This window comes from Triticum urartu, chromosome 5A (genome assembly GCF_056163025.1).
Source record: "Triticum urartu cultivar PI428250 chromosome 5A, HENAU_Tu73, whole genome shotgun sequence".
NCBI lineage: Eukaryota > Viridiplantae > Streptophyta > Magnoliopsida > Poales > Poaceae > Triticum > Triticum urartu.
The window spans coordinates 386,006,293-386,025,843 of NC_141877.1; the positions used below are offsets into that span (position 1 = coordinate 386,006,293).

The 19,551-nt window shown below is 51.6% G+C and overlaps 1 pseudogene; it reads right to left on the bottom strand.

Annotated features, from left to right (window-relative positions):
• Positions 1–17,921: 17,921 nt before the first annotated feature.
• On the bottom strand, positions 17,922–18,860 carry LOC147971505 (uncharacterized; annotated as a pseudogene).
• Positions 18,861–19,551: the final 691 nt, after the last annotated feature.

Here is a 19,551-nt window from a genome sequence, read left to right on the forward strand (position 1 = left end):
AACATTTTTTGAGATCCTCGGAACAATTTGTTATTTTGCGAACAAATTTTTGAAAACATGAACATAACACTATTTGAATTCCCGAACAAATTTTGAAGTCGGAACATCTTTTGAAACTCGCAAACATTTTCTGAATCTGTGAACAAAAATTAAAATGCAAACATTTTTTTATTTGAAATTCTACACTTTTTAAATTTTTTAACATTTTTGTAAATTTAAAAACAAATATTAGAAGTCTACTTTTTTGGAATTTCTGAACAAAATTTCAAAATTGGAACATGTTGGAAAGAACGAACAAAATTTTAAAAATGTGAACATTTTTTAAAAATTCTGGAGATATGTTGGAATAGAAAAGTGAAAATGGTATAAAAAGGAAAGAAAAGAAAAAACAAAAAAATAAAATAAAATAAAAGGAAAGAAAAAGAAAAAACGAACAAAAGATAGAAATGAAAAAATAAACAAGAAAAAAAATAAAAAGAAACAAAAAAATGAAAAGGAAAATGGAAAAACGAAAAAGAAGGAAAATAAAAAAACAAAAAATAAAACACAATATAAATCCAAAAAACCGAAAAGAAAAGAACACATGAAAAAAACGGTTTAGAGAACCTTCTAGAAGGTTCCTAAAACCGGTTGGCCGCACCTGTGTAAAACTCAAAGTGGGCTGGCCCATGTTTGTCGCTCGCATCGCTGCCCCTGTGTGGTAGCCCGACAGTTTGCCGCATCGAGCGGCGAATAGGGATTTTCGGCATACACCTCCGGGTTACGCACCGTCTTCTGGTCTTGGGCCGCTAACCAGTCCATCTTGTAAGCCGCCTCCTAGCTCCATGTCTTGGTTTTTTAGGCCTGTCTAAGGCTTCCTTTATGAGTCACCCTAACCCGGCCCTGTTAGGGCGGGCCTCATCATGGGGTTATATCCCCAACATCTGGCGAAAGCAAAAACGTGCCTCTCGCGAAAGAAAAAAAAGTGTTTTTTTCGTTTTCGGGAGGCATGGTCGTGCCTCTCACGAAAGCAAAACCGTGCCTCTCACGAAAGCAAAACCGTGCCTTTCACGGAAGAAAATAAACAGAAAACACGTTTTTTCCGTTCCCGAGAGGCATGGTTGTGTCTCTCTCAAAAGTAAAACCGTGCCTCTTGCGGAAGAAAGAAAAGAAAACACATTTTCTTCACGCAAATTTTTTTTGGTCCAAAGGCTTAGGAAGACCGGGGGAAAACTGAAACATCAGAAAACTCGGAAAAAATCGTTTAAAAAGCCGAAAACACGTGTAGAAAAATTAAAAAATAATATCTAGAGGAAGCATCTAGAGCGCGACATGTGGCGGACATCTGAGAGCGCGTCAAGTGGCGCTGATCGTTGTGAGGCCCTTGAAGGAGCGCTCATCAACTACTTGCTCTCTGCTCACGGAAATGCCACTGTCCGAGACTTGGACCGTGGGTTGTTTATGGACTTGGTTGTGGGCCTGAGCCCAGGCCAATCTACCCGGCGGCCTATATAAGGAGGCGCTGGCAAGTGGAGTGCACCCTAACTCACTCACTCCCTCTTGCACAACCCTAGACTTCATCTGCTCCTCCTCTCTTTGTGCTGCTTCCGGCGATCCCATCCCGACGACAGCGTGTACGGTTGGTCGGGAGAGCAGGTGCCTCCGAAAATCTGTTGTTCAATATCCTGCCCAGGAGAGCGGCAATATGGTTTTTGGGGAGCGTCTCAACACGACTGCTCCTGATATGTCCACGTCCCCGTCTTCTTCCACTACTTCCCCTTATCGACACCATAATCGACAACACCGTCGTCAAGAAGAAGGCCACGGACGACGCCGAGGATGCTGTTGTCGCCGCTGTGTTGTCCTGGCCAACCGGAGGGTATGATTTGTTCATCCCCTATTTGCTCGTACATGTGCTAGCCGTATATATGTTGTTCGTAGATGTTTTGGTTCTATGTATTGTGCGTGCTCACATGCTTAGGTATCGGTATGAGTTGTATACTGTGTTAGCCATGCTTACTGTTTACTCGTGGATTTGTCTAATCAAAAAGGTGCTCATATTTCCAACAAATGTATCATTGCTCAAGAAATTATATTTGATTTGCCAACATGCTTGTATATAGGGTGTGGTCTTCTTTATAGCTTGTTCCTCTTCCTACTGTTAAAGTACTTGTTTTTTACTGAACATGTATAGCTATGCATATGCTTTATAGCAGTGTTTCTCCAACATTACTACATAATGTTACTGCTTGATGTCAGATGTTGTAAATTTGCATTGGCTAAATTTTACCTTTACTTGCTTCCTTTTTCCATACAGTGATTGAAGATTATTGATGCAAATGAGTGGTTTCTCATTTCCACCGGAGTTCCAACTATGCTTTGTCACTTTTGTCGTCGTCCTGGAAAAAACTAATTGGCTTGTTTGTTGGAGATCTTATTTAGTATTATGTTTGGTCAATGCTTTATTATAAAGACTCATGTAATGTGTAAGTGTTAATGTCATGGTTCTATGTGCGACCAGTTTGTTGCTTATCGCCTCGAACGGCTTGTTTGTCAGAGATGTTATTATATATGTTCGTTCAATGCTTCCTAAAAAAGGACTTGTATAATGTTAAGTGTTGTTGTCATGATGCTATGTGACATATGTATGTTGCCTGAATATTTAGTCCGTCTTCCTATTTCCTGATGGCATGGATGCCATAGATATGTATGCTCTTTGAAATGGCCACAGAGATACAATTTACTGTAGATCATATGCACTTGCAAGCATTAAATAATTCATGTTCAATACAGCCAGTTTAATAGCCAACCAAAACGCCAACCTATATAGACCAGACTTTAATTTGATGTGGCATTGCTATACAGCCAGCGGCCGACTGTGTTATTAACCATGCTCTTAGGCTTCTAAGGGTGGTTGGTTGGTTGGTGTGTCTGACGAGGAAAGTTCGATGGAAGCTATTGCTTTTTGGGGTAACTGGTGTTGCTTGAAACACGGTTTGTCGATCTTTCTAGGGAAGACCCCTTTGCATTGTGTTTGTATTAGTTGTGGTGGCTAATCTTTAGTTGTGATGGCTGCATTGACGGAGCTAGGCCACATCTTTGGGGGGGGGGTGGGGGGAAAACGTAAATGCCGATGTTTTGACGGCGGGGGGGGGGGGGGGTGATGAAGCTATGTACCTAGGGTAGGGGCATGGACCTGTCCTAAGAGCCCTACCCAAGGACATCCCTGGAAGAAGTCACCTTTCAATCGACTTGAAGGTATCCCACTCGACGGATTCAAGACACTCGACCAGGAAGCTACCACTCGACTACGAAGACCAACCACTCGACTGACAGGAGATCTAAAGTCACTCCGCAAGCAAACGGTCGGCAATTAAGTAGTCTTCATGGTCATCATAGCACTTTAATAGGGACGTTACCAGTAACGCCCAGTCTTAATGTATTTTAACCCTACATTACTGAGGACCGGAGGGGTCTGGCGAACTCTATATAAGTCACCCCCCTCCTCAGTAGCAGGGGTTGGCAACCCTGTAATTCATACACACATAATTCAGTCGACCGCCTCCGGGCACCGAGACGTAGGGCTGTTACTTCCTCCGCGAAGGGCCTGAACTCGTACATCCTGGTGTATTTACAGCTTCTCCATAGCTGAGATCTAGCCTCTCCATACATACCCCCCTACCTCACTGTCAGAGTTAGAACCACGACAGTTGGCACCCACCGTGGGGCAGGAGTCTTAGCGCCTAGTTGGAGAAGTTGCGATTTTTCCGATCCCTTTGATCATGTTTTCGTGCGGAGATTTGGTGGAGGGCCGCGAGATCCGTCTCGGCGCACTCACGTTCATCACCGACAACTCCACTTGGCTTCAGGAGGCTCCGCTCGACATCGACGCCCTCCCCGTCCGCGGTGCGACGCACTTCCACGCATGTGTTCGTGGCGTCCTCCTGCGGCAGCCGTCGACCTAGTATCGCTCGGCTCTCGTGTCATCTTCCCGCCCTGTCTCCCACCGGCGCAAGCGCTCCGGCCGGTCGAGACTTCAGAGGTGGGTGAGGCATGCCGTGGCCCGCCAGTCGGCAGCCCCACAAGTCGCGGCAATCGAGCCCGACGAATCCCTCTATGGCCTGTTCGACCTGTCGACTGGCTCCGCGGAGACCGCATCCGAGTGCGGCAGCAGCGTCCCGGCGGCTGAGGTTCTGGCGGTCGATGGAACACACAGTCCTCCCGGTTTCCCTCGCACCGATGGAGGCGCGGGTGGAGGCGACCCGTCGCATCCCCACGATGAGTATCTCCCCGAACCTCTCACGTCATTGCAACGAGAGGAGCTTCGCTGCCGGAACATGGATGCACTCCGCACTCCTATCGTCGGAGAAACCCCCGAGGCCCGGGCCTTGGAGGACGCGCGCTTGGCTAACTTGGCCGAGCACACTCGACTGGAGAATCTCCAGCGGATACTCGACGAGCAAGCGCGTCAGCGAGCTCCCAAGTCCAGTCGACGTCAGCTCTTCCCGCCTACGCAGGTATATCGGACCCCAGTTCAGAATTTGGCAGCCACGGCCCGTATAGCAGAATCGATTCAGCCCTCCCAGTCGGAGGCTAGCAGGGGCTTGTTGCAAATCAGAGCGTTGCTCCGGGCAGCGGGGAACCAGAATTCCGCTGTTTCTCAGTCGCGGAATAGGATCCACAGTCGATCCATTGCAACGGATACAGTCCAGTCGGCTCACAGCCCAAGATCGCCCCCGAGGCGTGAGGGACGCGGAGACCGGCACGATCAGTACAGAAGAAATGAGCAGTATGATCACCAGTTTGATCGACGTCGAGTGCCAACCCCTCCCCCGAGGAGTGGGTCATATGCGCCTCGATAGTAGGATGACAGACACCCTCATAGTGTTGGGTGGAGAGTTCTAGTCGACCCCAGGGACCCAGGCTTTGATGCGAGATCCATCCTCGTTCAGGGTCTGGTTGACAGGAACAGAGCTAACCGAGAAGGCCACGATAGGGATGCGCCTGCCAGCAGCAGAGTACGTGTTTCGGGGCCAGAGTGTTTCAGTCGAGCCATCAGGGCCGCAGTGATTCCTCCCAACTTTCGGTTGGCGACTGGAGTCAGCAAGTTCACCGGCGAGTCTAAGCCTGACACTTGGCTCAAAGACTACCGAGTGGCTGTCCAGATTGGTGGCGGCAATGATGAGGTGGCTATGAAGCATTTGCCTCTCCTGTTAGAGGGCTCAGCCAGAGCGTGGCTGAATTAGTTAGCACCCAGCAGCATCTACACTTGGGAGGATCTCTCTCGAGTGTTTGTCACGACCTTTGGAGGAACATGCAAGCGACCAGCAGGCCTTACAGAATTGCGGTCTTGCGTGCAGAAACCGAGTGAAACTCTGAGGGATTACATCCAGAGGTGGATCACTTTGCATCACACAGTTGAGAACGTACCGGATTACCAAGCAGTTTGTGCCTTTAAAGAAGGCGTCAAGAACAGAGAGCTGAACCTGAAGTTTGGTCGGACCGGAGAAATGTCTCTGAATCGGATGATGGAAATTGCCACCAAATACGCTAACGGAGAAGATGAAGATCGACTCCGGAGTGGCAAGCAGAAAGCAGTCGCCCAGGAAACCGGAGGCAATTCCAGTCGGAAGCAGAAGCGGAAGGCCGAGCCAGCCGCTCCTGGGGAGGCCCTGGCCGTAACCCAGGGAAAATTCAAGGGAAAACCCAAGGGGCCCTGGAACCCCAAGAAAGTCAAGGATCAAGATGGAAATGATGTTTTGGATCTGCCATGTCACATCCACACCAAGAAAGATGAAGAGGGTAACCTTATTTACCCAAAGCATACCACTCGACAGTGCCGGCTCCTGATCCAGCAGTTTCAGGGCAAGCAGTCCAAAGACAAGGAAAAAGAGTCAGACAGAGTTGAGGACAAAGAAGATAGTGACGATGGATACCCCCAAGTCAATTCCACCTTGATGATTTTTGCTGATGTCGAAAGCAAAAGTCGACTGAAAGTCATTAACCGTGAAGTGAATATGGTTGCCCCGGCAACACCCAGCTACCTGAAGTGGTCTCAGACTGCCATCACGTTCGACCAGTCCGATCACCCTGCGCACATTGCCACCCCTGGGAGGCAAGCTCTGGTGGTCGATCCAATTGTCGAAGGCACTCGACTGACCAAAGTCCTGATGGATGGTGGCAGCGGCCTGAACATACTGTATGCAGAAACGTTGAAAGGGATGGGCATTCCGATGTCCAGACTCAGTGCCAGCAACATGAGTTTCCATGGAGTCATTCCTGGAAATAAAGCCGAGTCACTCGGCCAGATTGCTCTCGATGTGGTTTTCGGTGATTCAAAGAATTACCGCAAGGAAAAGTTGACATTTGAGGTTGTGGACTTCCAAAGTGCTTATCATGCTATTCTGGGCCGGCCAGCTTATGCACGCTTCATGGCTCGACCGTGCTATGTGTATCTCAAGTTGAAGATGCCCGGCCCCAGAGGTGTGATCACCGTTACAGGCAATCGGAAGAAAGCAGAGGAGTGTTTTCAGAAAGGATCAAAGATCGCTGATGCTCAGATGTCAGTAGTCGAACTGCAAGAGTACCAGAAGACTGCTGATCCGAGTGAATTGCTGCGAGCCAAGAAGCCAGCTTCAGAATCAGCTTTTCAGTCGTCCGGTGAAACTAAGCCAGTTCACATTCACCCGACCGACCCCGATGCTGCTCCGACTCACATCTCAACGACGCTCGACTCCAAATAGGAAGAAGCGCTCATCCAGTTCCTCCGTGAAAACTGGGACATCTTCGCATGGAAGCCTTCTGACATGCCTGGAGTTCCCAGGGGGCTGGCTAAGCACCGTCTACGAGTCGACCCGAAGTTCAAGCCTGTGAAAGAACATCTTCGACGGTCCGCCGTCCAGAAAAGGAAAGCTATTGACGAGGAGGTGGCTCGGCTCTTAGCAGCAGAGTTCATCCAAGAGATTTACCACTCTGAGTGGGTCGCCAATGTTGTCATGGTCCCCAAGAAGGACAAGTCACTTCGCATGTGCATTGACTTTAAACATATCAATCGGGCCTGCCCGAAAGATCATTTCCCTCTCCCCCGCATCGACCAGGTAGTCGACTCGACCACGGGGTGTGAGCGTTTGTCTTTTCTAGATGCTTATTCAGGGTACCATCAGATCCGTCTGTATGGACCCGACGAGATCAAAACGGCTTTCATCACCCCATTCGGGTGCTTCTGTTATATCACCATGCCCTTCGGCCTCAAGAATGCTGGAGCCACGTTCATGAGGATGATTCAGAAGTGTTTGCTCACTCAGATCAGTCGGAACGTAGAAGCATACATGGATGATATTGTGGTTAAGTCACGGAAAGGTTCCGACCTACTGACTGACCTTGCCGAAACCTTTGCTAACCTCAGGAGATATGATATCAAGCTCAATCCATCAATGTGCACATTCGGAGTTCCAGGTGGAAAGTTACTCGGTTTTCTCGTTTCCGAACGAGGAATCGACGCCAATCCCGAGAAAGTTGGCACCATATTCCGGATGAAGCGCCCTGTGCGTGTACACGATGTCCAGAAGCTTACAGGTTGCTTGGCCGCTCTAAGTCGATTCATTTCTCGTCTCGGTGAAAAGGCGTTGCCTCTTTACCGACTGATGAAGAAGTCTGACAAGTTCGAGTGGACTCCAGAAGCTGATGCAGCGTTCGCAGAGCTCAAAGCTCTGCTCTCCACCCAGCCGGTGCTTGCTGCCCCAATCAGTAAAGAGCCTCTGCTGCTTTACATTGCGGCCACGGGACAAGTTGTCAGTACGGTACTTACGGTCGAGCGGGAAGAAGAAGGAAAGGCCTTCAGAGTTCAGCGCCCAGTATATTATGTGTCTGAAGTTTTGACTCCTTCGAAGCAAAGATATCCCCATTACCAGAAGCTTGTATATGGGATTTACATGACCACGAAGAAGGTTGCACACTACTTCTCTGACCATTCCATTACAGTCGTCAGCGATGCTCCACTGTCAGAGATTTTGCACAACAGAGATGCAGCTGGTCGAGTGGCGAAGTGGGCGATTGAACTCCTTCCCCTAGATATCAAGTTTGAAGCAAAGAAGGCTATCAAGTCCCAAGCAATTGCAGATTTCGTCGCCGAGTGGATTGAACAGCAGCTTCCGACTCAAGTTCACTCAGAGCACTGGACCATGTTCTTCGATGGATCTAAGATGCTGAATGGTTCCGGTGCTGGGGTAGTATTGGTCTCCCCCCGAGGAGATAAGCTCAGATATGTTCTCCAGATTCACTCCGATTCCTCCAATAATGAAGCAGAATATGAAGCACTCTTGTATGGGTTGCGCATGGCCATTTCACTCGGCGTCCGGCGCCTCATGGTCTACGGCGACTCAGATTTGGTGGTTAATCAGGTGATGAAGGAGTGGGACGTCAGAAGCCCAGCTATGACTGGCTACTGCAACGCAGTAAGAAAGCTAGAAAAGAAATTCGAGGGGTTAGAGCTTCATCACATCCCCTGACTGAAAAATCAAGCAGCTGATGATCTGGCAAAGATAGGCTCCAAGAGAGAAGCCATTCCCAGCAATGTGTTTTTGGAGCACATCCGCTCGCCGTCAGTCCAGGAGGATCCTTTTACAGAAGAAGCCCCGCAACCGAAAAGTGCCACAGATCCGACTGAAGTCGAAATTCCTGCTGTGGTCGACCTAGTCATGGAGGTCTTGCCAATCACTCCCGACTGGACGATACCATACATCGCGTATATCTTGAGGAAAGAACTTCCAGAGGATGAAGAAGAGGCTCGACAGATCGTCCGTCGATCTAAAGCTTTCACAGTCATTAAAGGACATTTGTATAGAGAAAGCGCAACTGGAATCGGTCAGAAGTGCATAACGCCAGAAGAAGGTCAGATAATCCTTGATGATATCCACTTGGGGACCTGTGGTCACCATGCGTCCTCTCAGACCATCGCGGCCAAAGCATACCGAGCGGGTTTTTACTGGCCCAGGGCAAACGAAATGGCGAAAGAGATAGTCGAAAAGTGTGAAGGCTGCCAGTTCTACTCCAACATGTCGCACAAGCCAGCATCAGCTCTGAGGACCATTCCACTCGTCTGGCCCTTCACTGTTTGGGGACTGGACATGGTTGGTCCACTGAGAACAGGCAGGAGCGGATTCACACATGTGCTTGTGGCAGTCGACAAGTTTACCAAATGGATTGAAGCCAAACCTATCAAAAATCTTGATGCTAGCACTGCTATCAGTTTCGTCAGAGGGTTGATATTCAGATATGGGTCCCGCATAGCATCATCACTGACAATGGGTCAAACTTCGATTCAGACAAGTTCAGAGCTTTTTGCGCCTCTCAAGGCACACGAGTCGACTACGCGTCGGTCGCGCATCCCCAGTCGAATGGACAAGCTGAAAGAGCAAATGGTCTAATTCTCAAAGGACTGAAGCCTCGACTGATGCGTGATCTCAAGCACGCAGCAGGCGCTTGGGTCGATGAGCTTCCGTCAGTTTTGTGGGGACTGAGGACCACCCTGAACCGGTCGACTGGAAGAACACCATTCTTTCTGGTTTACGGAGCCGAAGCCGTCCTGCCGAGTGATCTACTTCACAACGCCCCCAGAGTCGAGCTTTATAACGAAGACGAAGCAGAGCAAGCCCAGCAAGACGCAGTCGACCTCCTAGAGGAGGAGAGGGAAATGGCTATGATCAGATCGACCATCTATCAGCAAGACTTGCGTCGATTCCATGCCAGAAATGTGAAGAGCCGAACCTTCCAAGAAGGAGATTTGGTCCTCCGAGTGGATCAGCAGAAACCACACAAACTTGCTCCTACTTGGGAAGGCCCCTTCATCGTCACCAGAGTCCTCCACAATGGAGCGTATCATCTCTACAACGTTGGTCGCCGGATCGACGAGCCACGAGCTTGGAATGCGGAACTACTCCGCCCATTTTACACTTGAATTCTCACTCGGATGAGGTGTAATAAGAAAAACTTCTGTAGTTTATTTTTATCAAAGACAAGAGTGTCCCAGTTCTTCCTGTAATTGCTGTCACTTTTGTTTGCGTACGAAATCCCCCAGTGGGTAGCTTAGCTACGAATCCGTTTCGCCTAAGTTTGCAAAAAATCCTACCGAGTGGCGAGCCAGACTCCCACTCGGGGGCTTAGCTGCAGCCCAGTGCTCGCCTAAGTATATAAAAATCCTACCGAGTGGAGAGCAAACCTCCCACTCGGGGGCTTAGCTGCAGTCCAAGTACTCGCCTAAGTATTTGAAAATCCTACCGAGTGGAGAGCAAACCTCCCACTCGGGGGCTTAGCTGTAGCCCAGTGCTCGCCTAAGTGTTTGAAAATCCTACCGAGTGGAGAGCAAACCTCCCACTCGGGGGCTTAGCTGCAGCCCAGTGCTCGCCTAAGTGTTTGAAAATCCTACCGAGTGGAGAGCAAACCTCCCACTCGGGGGCTTAGCTGCAGTCCAAAGTACTCGCCTAAGTATTTGAAAATCCTACCGAGTGGTGAGCCAGACTCCCACTCGGAGGCTTAGCTGCAGCCCAGTGCTCGCCTAAGTGTTTGGAAATCCCACCGAGTGGAGAGCAAACCTCCCACTCGGAGGCTTAGCTGCAGCCCAGTGCTCGCCTAAGTGTTTGAAAATCCTACCGAGTGGTGAGCCAGACTCCCACTCGGAGGCTTAGCTGCAGCCCAGTGCTCGCCTAAGTGTTTGAAAATCCTACCGAGTGGTGAGCCAGACTCCCGCCCGGAGGCTTAGCTACAGCCCAGTGCTCGCCTAAGTATATAAAAATCCTACCGAGTGGAGAGCAAACCTCCCACTCGGAGGCTTAGCTGCAGCCCAGTGCTCGCCTAAGTATATAAAAATCCCACCGAGTGGAGAGCAAACCTCCCACTCGAAGGCTTAGCTGCAGCCCAGTGCTCGCCTAAGTGTTTGAAAATCCTACCGAGTGGTGAGCCAGACCCCCACTCGGAGGCTTAGCTGCAGTCCCAGTGCTCGCCTAAGTATATAAAAATCCTACCGAGTGGAGAGCAAACCTCCCACTCGGAGGCTTAGCTGCAGCCCAGTGCTCGCCTAAGTGTTTGAAAATCCTACCGAGTGGAGAGCAAACCTCCCACTCGGGGGCTTAGCTGCAGTCCAAGTACTCGCCTAAGTATATAAAAATTCCCGAAGATATTCAACGATAAATCAAGTTCGGATAAAACCCAAAGGTCCAAGACCTCGGATCAAAGTACTCGAGCCCTCGGCTCGACAGAGTTTAACGGTTACAGAATCCACTCGGCATTCCAAGGCAAATTTAAAGTGAAGCATAAAAGTTTTTCATTCCTCAAGCGGAGGACTGGAAGGGGCGACGAACTCGTCCAAGTCGATCCCGTCTGCAATACGAGTAGCAGCAGCAATGAAAGTCTCCATGAAGTCTTGAAAGCTGTGCTTCCTAGTATTGGCAACTTGGATGGCGGCCAGCTTTTCTTCTCACGCCTCCTTGTAATGGACGCGGACCAGAGATAGAGCGACATCAGCACCACATCTGGCAGAAGATTTCTTCCATTCCGCCACTCGACCCGGGACTTCATCCAGTCGAACCATCAGGGACTCGAGGCCATTCTGAAGTGTCGTTCCAGGCCAGAGTGATGTGTCGATCCGCGACATCGCAACCTTCAGCCGAGCAAGATAGTCAACAACGCTGGTAACACGAGACTCCAGTCGGAGCACGTTCATAGCAGCCTCCTCCTTCACGAGAGAATTGGCGGGATCCAAGCCTGGCTCCACTCGACTGGTTTCCTCTTCGAAGCTCTGGCAGAATTCTGCAAACACGATTCAAGAATAAGACAGTGGCCTTACGCAGGCTTGGTAACTGCAAGACAGCCGGGTCAGAATAATTACCTTCGAGCATGACGAACATCTTCTTAGCGAGTCCACCGAGATAAGCCTCCAGATCGTTTACCTTCCCCGCCAGCTCACCCGCCTTGTCATGCAGAACCATCTTTTCTTTCTTCAGTCGACTGACCTCTCGATTAGCTGTTTCGAGAGCAGTTTTCAGTCTGGAGTTCTCCTGTTCAAGAGTTCCGACCGAAGCCAGTTTCTCTTCTGCAAGCTTCGTTTTGCTCGAGGCCTCCTTTTGTGATTCGGCAAGATCTTGATCCTTCTTCTTCAGAGCTTCCTCCAGTTCATCTACAGAACGTCGAGTGAACTCAACATCAAGAATGGGCAAGAAAGGGAAGTCACTCTTCAAGAATGAGAAACCTCGCCATACCTTTTGCTTCGTCTCGCGCCTTCTGCAGGTTCTGTTGAGCGAGCTTCAAGTCAAGATCGAGCTGGATCTGTTTGTTCTCCAACTCAGTGTAGAGAGCCACAAGTTCACAGGATTTCTGCAAAAGTCAGTCGACAGAGGTCCAAGATAAGTTGCTTCCGAGTAACCAAGAGACAATGATGACGTTTCTAAGACTACAGCTGAATCAAAAACATTCAACGGTAGTCTCGGGGACTACACCCAGTGGGTGCACTCAGCGTGCCCCCACTGGTTTTGAAAAAAAAATCGACTGCCCGCAGTCGACCAGATACAGTTCCATTCGACATGGCCTGGCCAGACCGAGTGAAGGAGTAAAACTACAGCAACGCAATATAAAGACTACAGTCGACTGCCAGCAGTCCACCGTAGTCTCGGGGACTACACCCAGTGGGTGCACTCAGCGTGCCCCCACTCGACCAAAAAACTTAACAGAAACACCCAGTGGGTGTACAGATTTAAAAGATCTTCGGAAAAGAGATTCTTCAGACAACATACCCTAACAGAACAAGCAGTGAATCGACTGACCTGGATGTTACTCTGAAGAGCTGAACTCGCGTCATAAGCCGCTTGGCTGGCTTCTCGAACCACCTTGACCTGCTCCATCATGATGCCTGCCTGGCGTATAGCTTCCTTAGCTGCACCCACTTGGTCCTCAGGGACGTGGTGTGTGGCGAAGAGCGAAGGCGGATTTACGGTCGACGTCGAGGGCCGCGCACTCGCCAGAGGATTGGCGAAAGTCACAGAAGCCCGGGTGGTATCGCCACCGTCTCGAGCTACGGCCTCAGGCGCCGGAGTGGATTGTGGAGTCTCGCCAGCCGACGCTTTCCTGTTCCGCCTCACTCTCAGCGGCGCTTCGTCTTCGTCGTCAGGAAGGCTAATAACATGAGGAGGAGCTACGAGAAAAATTCAATCGACCAGAGTTATAAGAAATCGTCAGTCGATTCAAGGCAGAACATCAGTAATCATACCAGGGTTGGAAGTAACAGCATCTTCCATCTCTCGATCGTCGTCCTTGGCGGAGATCTCAGAAGTAGCAGCACTGCAAATTTTGAAAGACCGTCAGTCGGCGCAGTGGATCGAGCAAGGATCCGTCCACGGTCGACAAAGGAGAACAAGTTCTATCATTACCCAGAAATGGTGGGGACAGTCATCCTCATCTTGGGCAGAGCCTTGGGTGGCTTGGACGGCGCCGCGCGGGGGTGCTTGGGAGCTTTCTAAGTCGGCGCTGGAGAAGAGGTCCAAGGGCGCTTCGACGACTGCCCAACGGGAGCAGTCGCCTTACCACGTTCCCGCGCAGGGTCGTGTGTAAGCTTGGATCGCCTTTCCGAGCGGGGAGGTCCAGCTTCCTCCTCCTCCTCCTCTTCGCTGGAGTCGACGCCGTCGTCTCCCTCTCCTTCGCCGTCAGACTCCCACTCCTCCTGTTCATCTCCGCTTTCGCCTCCGCTCGCCTCCCCTTCCTCGGCCTGCCCCTGTGCTCCGTTGGGTGTCGAGTACATCTCTGTAGTTGCCTGTAGAATAGCAAACAAGTCGAAAGTCAGTCGACCGATTCAAAGAGAGCAAATGAAGAAAGCAAGATCTCATTCGGGAACACAAGGTCAGACCTGGTCCACCTCGTATGTACTGTCAAGCGGGACAACCCTCCTGGCTCCTCGGGGGTTGTCTTTGTTCCCTGTGATGCTCGACGGCCACCCTTCCAGCATCTCGTTGGTGACCTCCTCTGGGTGAACCCGGGTGGTGTCGTCGAGACCCGAGTACAGCTACATAGGGTGGTCACGAGCCTGAAGCAGTTGGATGCGCCTCTGAAGGAAGACCTCCAGCAGGTCCATGCCGGTCACGCCGTCTCGGACAAGCTGAACCACTCAACCAACCAGCACCTTGACTTGCGCCTTTTCCTCCGGCAGCACTTTCAGAGAGGCAGGCTTTTGAGCTCGGTCCAGAGAGAAAGGGGGAAGACCAGTCGACTGCCCTGGGGTCACCTGGTCTTGGCAATAAAACCAGGTCGACTGCCAACCACGGACCGACTCGGGAAAAGTGATAGACGGGAAAGAACTTTTACCCCTCATCTGGATCGCCAGGCCCCCGCATAGCTGGATCACTTGCGTCCGTTCGTCACTCGACTTGGCTTTCTTTACCGATTGGGAACGGCAAGTGAAGATGTGTTTAAAGAGTCCCCAATGAGGGCGGCAACCCAAGAAACTTTCGCACAAGGAAACGAAAGCCGCAAGATACACGATGGAATTGGGAGTGAAATGGTGGAGCTGCGCTCCGAAGAAGTTCAAAAAGCTCCGGAAAAAAGGATGAGGAGGTAGAGAAAATCCGCGATCGATATGGGTGGCGAGGAGGACGCACTCACCGTCACGAGGTTGGGGTTCGACTTCTCCCCCCAAGAGACGCGCAGCTTCGTGGGGAATGACTCCCCCCCCCTCGACCATGTCATCAAGATCTTCCTGCCGAATCACCGAGGGCATCCAGTCGCCCTGGATCCAATCCCTGGGCAGAGCAGTCCTCGAGGAAGATCCGCCCCGAGTAGACTTCTTTCCCTTCCCCTGCACCGCCGCCTTCTTCGCGCGCTCCAAAGCCGACGTCTTGTCCTTCACCATCGTCGCTGGCGAGGCTCGAACGGACCTACGGCGCTAGGGTGAGAGCGGAGGTGGCGGAGGACCTTGCGGGGGGAGAAGGAAATGCGAGAGCACACTGTTGGGGAGCCCCGAGCCGGCAACTTATAAGGAGCCGCTTCCGAGTGGCTGACTGGTAGGCCCAGGCGATCCCGTCAAATCCCGCAACAGGCGCGCGCGCGGTACGTGGCGAAAAAGGTGGCACGGAGATCCAGGAGCTTCCATCCTATCCCATCCGATTACTTCGGCCGCCACCGTCCTGCTCGCTTCCCGAAATTCGAATCCCGCAAAATCCGCGGGCTGCAGAACAACTCATCAAACTGAAGAGCCCGCTCGTGCCGGCACTCGGTATTCCACAAGTAAGGAAATTCACTCAACGAGAGACCAAGAATGGATCAAGGTGACCGAAAGAAGTTGACAATGTCATCCGTGACGATTGATCCAGTACAAGACATTCGTATAACGCTAAGAACCAGTCGGAAGGACCCCCAACTCCTTTCCCACTCGAACCTCGATCCATTCGGGGGCTAATGATGAAGCTATGTACCTAGGGTAGGGGCATGGACCTGTCCTAAGAGCCCTACCCAAGGACATCCCTGGAAGAAGTCACCTTTCAATCGACTTGAAGGTATCCCACTCGACGGATTCAAGACACTCGACCAGGAAGCTACCACTCGACTACGAAGACCAACCACTCGACTGACAGGAGATCTAAAGTCACTCCACAAGAAAACGGTCGGCCATTAAGTAGTCTTTATGGTCATCATAGCACTTTAATAGGGACGTTACCAGTAACGCCCAGTCTTAATGTATTTTAACCCTGCATTACTGGGGACCGGAGGGGTCTGGCGAACTCTATATAAGCCACCCCCCTCCTCAGTAGCAGGGGTTGGCACCCCTGTAATTCATACACACATAATCCAGTCGACCGCCTCTGGGCACCGAGACGTAGGGCTGTTACTTCCTCCACGAAGGGCCTGAACTCATACATCCTGGTGTATTTACAGCTTCTCCATAGCTGAGATCTAGCCTCTCCATACATACCCCCCTACCTCACTGTCAGAGCTAGAACCACGACAGGGGGGGAATCGGCTTTTCTTGATCTTCCTCTCCAACTTTTTTTCTTCACATATTTTACCAAAGCCGGGAGGAACCGTGGCCCTTACAGTTCACAACATAGCTCCGCCACTCGGTAGCTGATCTTTTGATTAGCTTGGATGTGAAGTTTCTACTATATTTGTTGTTTGTTGTAGTTTCTTGTATTTGATTTTTGCCTTCTGCAAAAATATGATACAGCCTAGGCGTACTCTTAAAAAAAGGAGTTTAATCTAAGGAAAATGCTAAGGCCCGTTTGGTAACTCGGTATTTTCAAAAAAAAATCTGAGAATACTGCAGTTTTTCATATTACCATAGTTTTAGTTACAATGAGGTGTTTGTCTACCATTATTTTTTTCATGATAATACATGTCTCATTTATATTATAAGGATCATAATACAAGTCACGTACATACCGACCTGACAAAATTGACAGCACAACACTAGCCTTTGTACACAGGAATATAAGCCAAGAAGTAAATTACAAACAAGACTGAAGAATACTTTGAGTTTGACACCAACGCCCGTCACCTGCCTCTGGCACTACCATAGTAGCCACCAAAGGAGAAAATGACGGATCACCTCCACACCCAAGCTCGATGTGACTCCCTCGCTGATATGCAGCTTTACAGACCTGCAAGGTGGTTCGTCAATAAAGGCGAAACTATTGCCGTTGAACGAATCAGACCGGGGCAACACCCCGGACACGACATCAAACTCTAGGTCTGGCACCCTCGCCCAAGTAATACGTTGGAGGAGGAAACCATATATGCCTGCCACGAACCACGAACCCAGCACATGATCCACCATCTTCAAGATGCCGCAGATGCAGACCACAATCTGCATCCGCTCCTGAACTACCTCTCAAGCTCCGCGCCGGCGCTGGAACAAACGTCGTCGCAACAGTGGAGCCCAAGGACATAGGTCCATCACGAGGATGTCACCGACGCCGCACCATCCTTGCTAGAACAGACTGGTTTCCAAATCCACCCTAAAAATGGATCGCCTCGTTGGGGAAGGATCTGAAGATTTATTAGTTGACGCCGCTATCGCCACCGCAGAAGCCAAGACGATGAACAACCCAAAACCCTAGAAAACTAATGCCCAAAATAATCCACACGCGTGGATCCGGCAACCCCCGTCACCACCGACGACCAAGGTGAAGGAAGGCGCCCTGGCGGCTGAAGGCGAGATCATCTTTCTTTCTTCTCCTGGAAACTATGTTTTTAATACTGCATTATTTGCAAAACCATGGTATTTATCTCCGTATTAAAAAAGGAGCATTGGACCTCCTTTTTAAAAAGAGAGCTCGCCAAAGAATGGGGTCGTTGTTATCTTCTTCCTTGCTCCAAGCTGCTGCTGCCCCTCCTTCATTCTCCCATTGCTTCCGCTCGGCAACCTTGTTCTGCCGGATCTCGTCCTTGAGCTATGCCACGTCAGTGTGGTCCGCCTCCAACCTGCTGCCCCAAGCGCTAACCTTTGCCTCTGCTGAGCTAGCTGCAGCGGTGCACTGTATGTTAGCAGCTTGTCGGGTCGTCGTATACTGTCTATTCCATGCAGCTGAGAGGAACGGGGCAAGCAATTCCTATTGGACTCAAGCTTGCTACTCTGCAAAGCTGAGTTGTTGCTCTTCTTACTCATGCGATTTTTGTCTATCGGTGCCGGCCATAAGAGCAACTCCAACGGGCCGATCCAAACGGACGGTGTTTTTGTCCGCTTTTTGTCCGTTTAGGTCGGTCCGGCGGACATAAACGTCCGACGCTGTGTTTGGGTCGGCACGAGCGTCCAACGCTGACCCGACACATTTTGAAGGCGCGCCAAAAAATATTGCGAGCAGTTTGAAAATAAATATATGCATTTAATTAAATATAAAAGCCGGCCACGAAGGCCGGTGAAAGTCCACATTACATTAATAAAAACACTAAAAACAAGACGACGCGCTGCCCTAGGCGTCTGCATCGGGACCGGCGAGGTCGATCAACGTCGGCGCAGGGCCAGCCCAGGGGAACGCCGTGTTCCAGACGGCGGCGATGTTGGGCTTTGCCGCCGCTGCCTGGGCCTAGCGCGCCTCCTCGTCGGCCTCGCGCTCGAGCATCTGCAGACGCTCGCCCTCTCGACGCTCCTCGGCCAGCCGAACGCGGCGCCAGTGGTCGAGGTAGGCCGCCTCCTGCTTCTCCGTCGCCCCGAGCCAGATCGGTGGAGCACTGACCCACTCGCGCACTACTCCGGTCCAGGAGTAGCGCTCGCGGTAGGCCGGCTCCTTCGGCTCGGTTTTGGGCGGGGACGGCGGGGCCACCGGCGGCACGACGCAGTCGCCCGCCGCGGAGAGGGCCATGGCCTCCGCCATGGCAGCCTCGAAAGCAGCCTCGTCCGCCTCCCTCCACCGCTCCTCCTCCTCGCTCTCCTTGATGGCCGCCTGGTAGGCAGCCTCAGCCTCCTGGTCCTCGTCACGGACGACGAGCGCGGGCGGCGGCAGGCTGTGGTCGACGCCACGGACGCCGCGTCGCCTCGCCTCCTCATGCTCGAAGGCGAACCATCGAGCCCAGTTGGGCGAGTCGACGGCGAAGTGCGGGTCGGCGCGCTGCTCCGACGTCAACAACGCCCGCCGCCGCCACACCTCCTCCGCATGGGCCCTCGCCGTCCGCGACGCCGCCGGCACTGGGATCCTCTCCGGATCCAAATGCGAGTCATGCGGCAGCGTCACGTCCGGGTATGGCAGAGGCACGCGGTGGTGCCAGCGCCACTCGGCCTGGTGCAACGGCACGTTGATGTGCTGCCTCTGTCGGGGAGCTCGCGCCGGCGCGGGGAGGGCAGGGAGGGAGGGGGAATGGCGGGCGGGGGCTTTGCCCTTGCGGCTGCTGCCGATGCCGGAGAAGAAACCCATGCTGGCGGTGGCTAGGGTTGTCGCCGGCGTGGGGGCGGGGGTGACCAGATGGAGACGGGGGGCGAGTGGTAAGTGGATGAGGACGGCCCCGCCGCACGCCCGGCTTAAAAAAGTACGACCACCGTCGCTGACGCGTGGGCCCAAGATGGACGGTCGTCATAAATTATGTTGACCATGGCGGTTGGGTGGCCGCCAGATGGGAACGCGACGGACGGCGAGAAGACGCGCGGCGCGTCCGCTTCGCGTCCGCGCCGACGCATTCCAGGCGTAATTTTGGGCCAGAAATGGGTCGGCGCGGACGCCGGACGGACACGATTTGAGTTTGGGTCGGCGCGTTGGGCCGCCACTTTTGTCCGCGCCGACCCAAATGGACGCGGGCGGACCAAATAGGTCACCCCATTGGAGTTGCTCTAACACATGTGTATCCATACCCAACTAATCAACTCTGATCAACCAAATCATCAAGTGATTGCCACTAGCTAGGAACATGCGCGTTTGTAGCTGCTATCAACAGACTAGTTAGCTAGCTAATTTACATTGCTGCATAAAGCACCAGCCAAACAGGTCACGGTATTCCCAGTGCTGCAAAACATGTGTGAAAACTGGTACTGGTACCTTGCATCGACGGGCTAAAATACTGGAGCTTTTCGATACTTTGAATTTGTAATACCTTGCTATTAAAGGCAATTCT